General features: G+C 37.8%; 1 long non-coding RNA gene across 1 annotated transcript; it reads left to right on the top strand.

The window, feature by feature from the left end:
- The first annotated feature begins 571 nt into the window (after positions 1-571).
- On the top strand, positions 572-3121 carry LOC139827926 (uncharacterized). Its single transcript, XR_011739065.1, has 3 exons — positions 572-697; positions 1533-1701; positions 3052-3121. It is a non-coding gene; the product is annotated as an uncharacterized lncRNA (long non-coding RNA).
- Positions 3122-7060: the final 3939 nt, after the last annotated feature.

The raw sequence follows: 7060 nt of genomic DNA, 5'->3' as shown, positions 1-7060 counted from the left end.
GAGAAGCAAGCTGAAAAATGCTGAGAATGGCCAGAAATTACTGAGATTTCCAGTCATATTTTAGTATTCTACGTGTTTGCTTTTTAGGCTTTCCACTTGCAGGGTTTAAATGTTCAAGTTGTAACATGTGAGCCAAAAGTTCAGAAAGCCTTGTGTTTTTTATTTACGGAAAGTTGAAAGTCTATGCCTGTGTTTCATCTAGGGTAACTAGCAACACCATGTCCTACAAGACTTGCCAACACTGATGACTGAAAGGCACATTCTTTTCTATCTAGTATACATCAAGGAAGTTTTACAGCAACTGCTCTCTTCTTATTTCAATTTAAAACCTCTGCTCTGATGCAGAATGAAAAAAGGATGCATCAATTTTCAGTGCTCTGGCAGTCACAAGTCATGACTCCTCTTGTTTTTTCTGACTAAGCAAGTGTCAGACCTTGATTCCTACTAGATAAATTGAAACATTTATCTTTCTTTTGCTGCTTCTTTCACATACCTGGCTATCTGTAACCCCTTATCTCCTTGCTCCTTTCTTCCTTTACCTTTTGTCTTTCTTTTGCAGTTCCCTTGCTTGGCTAATCTTGGACCTGGTCCAGCAGCTGGAGCTGGACAGTCTAGTTCAGCAAAGTTTGCTCTCTCACTGTTTCACTGGAAGAATAAGACCAAAGGGCTCTCTGATGTATCTTAATCAATGGTTTGTGTAAGTAATAAGCAAAAAGGATCAGCCGATACCTTACCACTGGTAGAATTATGAAGCATTTTCCATGTCTAGCTAAAACAGCTGGGGGAACACCGAAACATGGTTTCTAATTTTTGTTACATTTTGTGCCAGTGGCTGAGTGTCGTCTGTAATTTGTACTGTTTTGTAAGCTTGCCCCCACCCACCTTGTTTATGAGTTAGTTTTATTTCGATTTGAATTAATGGAAACACAGCAAAGATAAAAACTGTTCCCCTAAATTATGAAAACTGTTGAGAGACCTTAAGTATTTGGAAGTTCACTGCAGCAGCATTTGTTCTGTTTTGAATATGTGATCAGTGAGCTGTAAGCTGGCACTTTTACTTTGCTCAGTGTATTGAATTCCCTCTTCTGTGCTGAATTCAAGGTTCTAGTTGAGTGTAGAGTGAAACCTATGGAAGGACTGCAATATCAAGTTTCTTTTTCAACAAAGCTGCAAAGCAGCAAATAGCAACTTAATAGAATAGAAAAAGGATCATCTTGCATGTTTCAAGCTACGTGGCACTCTAGAAGAATCATTTGATTAGAATTTTCAAAAGGCATTTTGTATTGAATAGTGATTGGCTAAGCCCTTACCATCCTTGTAGATTTTAAATATGGATTTTTCTTTAAGATGCAGATCTCTTCTAATGGGAATGCAAGTTTAGAAATTCTAATTATTTGTATATTTTATTAAAATACATTGTACTATTGCTTAGGATCTGACAAGGGAAAGCTAGGTGAATTATGGTGGCAGTGAGTGAAACAAACGGACGGTAGCAATTAGTGATAGTGTAAATTTGTCTTGAATTTTCTTAGATTATGAAAGTACCAATTTGAGGCTGAATGCTACCTTTGAGTTTTGGACCTCCTTCTGTAACTTGTCCCAAAGTCAAAACCTGCTCCACTGAATGGGAAACTGAGGAGAAGCTGAAGAAACAAGACACTGGTAAACCAAAGATTTCATATTGAAGTTGGAAACCTAAAGGTAAGTAATATGGTTTAATCCTCCTTGCTTCATTATTACTTAAAGTCCATTAAAAACAGCAGAATGTCTGTGTCCCTTACAAGCTTATGTTTATTCATGTTTCTCCACAACTCCTGAATTTGTGGGCTAAATTCAGCTGAATCTGATTAATATACAAAGGTATCAGAGGTAATGAAGTTCCTACAAATGACACACACTGTGTGAGCTTACAGATTACCACACACAATGTGAGATTCGAGAAAGAGCTTTTCTACACATTCAATAAAAGGAAAATCTGCAGTCAGTGCTCACAAACAAGCATGTGATAGGAACCTGCAGGAAGTCAGGCTTGATTAGTTCCAGTGCTTGGGCAACTGTACTTCTTCCCATTCTTCTCTCCTATTTTTCTTAGGCTCCCTCAGCAAAGAGGAGAAATAAGAACATTAGAAGACAACTACTGAGAGTAGAGCTTAATTTATAAATGAGGTCTCTTGTTTCTGGTTATTGTAGTAGCTCTCTGACTTAAACTGAATATAAATGAAACTGCCAGGAAGAAATGCATATAAAGCTTAGTAAGTTATAAGCTTAATGTATAAGCCTTCGGCAACAGGTGAAAATTTAGAAATTGCGAAAGTTCAGAAATTGCAAAATGTACCATGATTTCATTTGCGAAATATTCAACATCTGAGTGGGTTTTCATGGGGAAATGTTTATGGGAGTGAGGGGTAAGGATCCACACAACTTTTATGTATTAGTTCATAACCGGGATGTATTTGGTTTTTGTTACCTGCTATTCCCTTGAAGAGTAAGTATCCTGGCCTTTGTGAAAACTTCCTGCTGTCTTAGTACCACTTGTGAAATAAAGGTGGAAAGAGGAGAGAGTGATATCCTGAATTATGCTGATCTTGATAGTATGATGTCCTGTAAGAAATTCTACTGGATTTAAGTTAACCTGAATTTTCTTAGTCTTCAGATGCCTTGACGTTTTAATTGTTTTTAAAATTAAGTGTTGTATGTTGCTGAGACATACAATGCTGTACAGGATTTTCCGTAACCATGGGCAAATAACACCAAGCATTCCAGTCTGGGTAAAAGTGTGCAAAACAAATAAACTGAATAAATAACTCCATATTTTTAAAGTATTTTTCCGTTTAGTTGTCACACAAAAGTGAAAGTGCTGTACTTCAAAATCCCAGAAGGAGAGGGGGAAAAATCCAACTCGCATAAATCTGCATATAGCACCTCTCTAATTTGAAAAGGATGCCTCAGGATGTGTTTGTACTACTTGATTGCAAGCACAGAGCTGGCTTTATGATAACTAGCTTTGATAGTGATGCTGGACCGGTGTTCCTAGCTCCTGTTTTTTCTCAGATATTTGTTTTCCGCCTGAGCTGTGCTGGAAAATCTGTTGGTAGTGTGCACTTCAAAACTGGTGACAGGATTGATCGAAGTTGAACATAACCTTTACAGAAAACAGGACAGGTGGAGGAGCTACCACAAGGTAACTACTCTGAGCTGAATGTCTAGCTGGTGTGAGTATTGTCCATTGCTCTTGCAGCCAAAGAAGGCTTAACTTTTTCACCCTTGAAATTCAGTGCTTAGCTTTTAAATTTTATTTTAACTGTTCCTCTCTTCTTGTATGTATGTGTGTGTATGTATGTGTGTGCATTGTGTGTTATGTCATAAACACTGAAGGACTTTACTAAACAGACAGAAAATAAACAAGAAGCAGTGAAGAGAGTCTCAGTTTTTACATATTTTGCCATATATTTTTACACATATATATATATAGATATATATGTACATACCTGTGTGTAACTATACTAATTTGAGGTGAATTTTGAGATATTCTTATGCAATTGATTGCCAACGGACCGGAATATAAATGAAACCTAAATGAAACCAATCCTAAAAGAATACCCTGTTTAGTGTTTTAATCCATTTTTAAATGTGGATAAGAACAATCAGCCATCTCATGCTCTCTGGAGGATTTCTGTGCAAGCATAAGAAGGAGAAAATATTGATGTTGGAGTTCTTGTGTGATAGCAGAGCTCTGGAGAATGCTAAGGTGATAACAAACTCTGTCACATTTGAACTGAAACTTGCAGAGTAGCCTCATTTCACTGTAATTTATATACCTGAAGCTGAACATGTGCATTCATATTACAGTCCCATCTGCTAGAGTTCTCCTTCTTCCTCCCTTCTCCTTGATGCATGGAACTGGAAGTTGCTGATGCTTCTACACTTGTTGGAAGTTGCCTAGAAATTGAGTCAGAAAGACTAGTCTCGAATTAGGGATTGTGCTTTCTGCATGAGCTACTCACTGCCTGTGTCTGAGCATGGCACTCCCACCAGAGAGTGGATATTGTTGCAGGTGGACTTGTGAGGTGCTGTCAAGCGCAAAGGTTCTTTTGAAATCACTACTTAAATTTTTCTCACAGTTCTGCCTTTCCACAGCCTGACAGCTGAGAAAGCATTCTCAATAGACACTTGCTTCATTTTTAAAATCTTCCTTGGCAATTGGCCACTCGCAGAGGCAAGATACTGGGTTGGATGGAAGTTTGGTCTGATGTGTTTGGCTCTTCTCATGTTGCTGTATTCTTATTTCCTGTTCTCTGTGTCCGATTGCATGTTGAATCATATCACCATAACTATGTCAGTGAATAGAATTTTGAGTTTCTTTTTCATGCTGTCTCTCAGAACAGACATGAGGTTCAGGAAATAAAATTTTGCAGGGAGCTCTGCTATTTCTAGGAACCCAGAGCAGCTCTCACTTTCCTTTTAGCTTGGTATTTGCTTGGAACTGCTGGAGTGAAAAAAAATATTCCTTTGATAGAGGTTTGAAAGCAGAAGACCAAAGGTGAAGAGGTTTATCTTGTAAAAAGCTACTTCCCCATCTCACTTTATTGTTTCCTTGGTTTAAATGCCAGCAAGAATAGCAAAAGTCCTTTGCTTTAAATTTGTTCAGTCCTGGCTTATGACACACTTTATCACTGCTTGGTTCTTTTTGAATTTACTCTCTACCCCATGTAAATTCATCAGAAAGAGATTGCTGTAGTAGTTTCCCCTCTTAAACAGTACACGAATTATTGTTTCATCTTGCAAAATACTTCTTTTCCTTTTCCCAGAAACAGTGAGCAACTATGTTGAACGGATTTCTCTTCAAGGTTATTCTACAGGTCAGGAGGTTAGCTTACTTTTGTATTTTTACTTCAGCTGTTTCAGAAGAAATCCTCTGTGTGTTCTCCTGAATTGTAAAGGCTGGTAAGAATGAGAAGCCTAAGTCATCCATTAATCCACAGGCAAAGTACTATTCAAGCAGCTGAAGTGAAAGCTCTCACATGCTGGCCTGGAAATAACCCCAGCCATGACGTGGTAAGATGACCCTAGGTAAGGTTAGTAGCTCAGATCTCATTTTCATTTAAGCTTCTGGTTTTTAAACAGTATTTGGAGTTGTCATTTGTGGTTATGATGATCTCTTAAAGCAGATGGATGCTCACAGAGGGAGAGTGGAGTCCAGAGAGGCAGAGAGGTTTATTTGCTAAACATCGCTACTCTCTGGTCTCAACTTATTCTTGTTTTGACTTAAATATATAATGACCATGACCCCATGTGATAGCAGTAAGTGGTAGCAGGATTTTAGCTTAAGCTGCTTTGTGGAGTCAAAGCACCTGTTTTAATTCCTTCTGAAAATGGAAGTGATTTGGAAGAGTCCCAGCAAATATAAGTCAAAGTGGTAATGCTTGTGTACTTTCTTATGAAGTGCCATGAATCTGAATGATCTGTCTGTGTGGTGTAAGAGATTGAAGCTTATGGCTGGGATTTTTCAGGAAGGCATGAAAAAGCTGGGTATCTCTGTCCCTATGGCCTGAAGGCTGAATATGGCACTTAAATGAACCTTAGGTCAAACCTCTTCCAACTTCTTTGAAAATCCTGCCTTTGCTAGCCTTCCATGTGCATTGTGGTCAGTGTGCAGTGCAGAATATGTACCAGAGCAAGTTCAGTGCTTTCATATATGAAACCATCTATTTAAATAATATAGAACTGATTAGACTGTGATTTCACCATCTGGTCCAAGTAAAGATGAGTGCAATATGTAAGCTAGCAAGAAAGCAACAACAATGCAACAATCCACAGGTAGCTATTTCTTTCCCTATTACAAGCTCATCTGTATTTGTGGCAGGTGAGGGAAATCCCAAAACTAAATGAACAATATATCCAGTACTTCTGTCTTTAAGCCTGATATTACTACAAATGGACCATTAAAGTTTCTGGAGATAGTGGCTATGAAAGTCTTTTCCATACCTAAACAATGATGGCTCCAAAAGAACAAGGTTCAAAAAGAGCTATCTCCAACCCCAGTTTAAAAGTAAAACTCTCTAACCTCTAACTTCACTGAACTTAAGCAGTCTTATAAAATTGTCTGTAGTAATGACATCTAGGAAGTTGCAGCAGTCCTGTAACCTGTTTATGAGACTTTCTAATTAAAAACTATCTATTTCCAACTTAATTATGTGTTTCATATTGAAAACAGAGGGTTAGTAATGTCTTCTGTCAATTAAAAGTGTTAGGAAGGAAGTGGTTACCTAGGTGTGTGTTCACATTGCATGCATATCCTAAAATAATATTAGCATTTCAACTTTCTGGTTGTGTCTGCTTATAAAGTTACTCAAGATCCTCCTATGTTGTCAATATTTTCAGAAGTACTTACTTTTATCTGTTTTTTGTAATTTATGCCTAGATAAGTAGGCCAGGAGGTGTCACATGTGCTAACTTCTCTAGAAACTTCCTTCTTGTTTTTGTTTTGATCCAGGCTGTTTTCTCGTACATGAAACCCATTGAATGGGTCAGTATCTATAAGATTTACTGAAAGCACTTTGTACTGTGGTTCTGTTATGCTTATTTGCAATGGATAATGTTTCTGCTTTCACCCAGAACTGGGGTTGTTGAGAAATAAAAGTGCTCAGCCCAATCCTGCCACTGCATCCATAGTGACAGCTCCTGCATGTTGCACACTCTGTCACAGAATCTAATTTCAACCTTTTACTCTTGATGTTGACTTAATTTTGCATGATGGCATATATGGGCACTTTATCTGTGATACTTGACTAAAGGAAATTTTAATTCCTTATTGTATTAATTATTCCATCTTGACAATTCCTGTTCAAATATATTTAAGAGTTTAAGAACAGCTTGCATGTGACCTTGGCGAGATGAATGGCATACCCATCTATGGTAACACTACTTCCCCATATTACATGCAAGGAAGAAGCAAGTGATCCTTTAATGGAGATTACGCTAAAACATTTAAAGCACCTGATGAGAAAGCAGACTTTGTCCTAAGTATAAATTTACAGACTTTCACAGCCATCCAGATGTC

This window comes from Patagioenas fasciata, chromosome 4 (genome assembly GCF_037038585.1).
Source record: "Patagioenas fasciata isolate bPatFas1 chromosome 4, bPatFas1.hap1, whole genome shotgun sequence".
NCBI lineage: Eukaryota > Metazoa > Chordata > Aves > Columbiformes > Columbidae > Patagioenas > Patagioenas fasciata.
The sequence above is the reverse complement of the archived record's forward strand: the minus strand, read 5'-3'. Positions and strand labels throughout refer to the sequence as shown.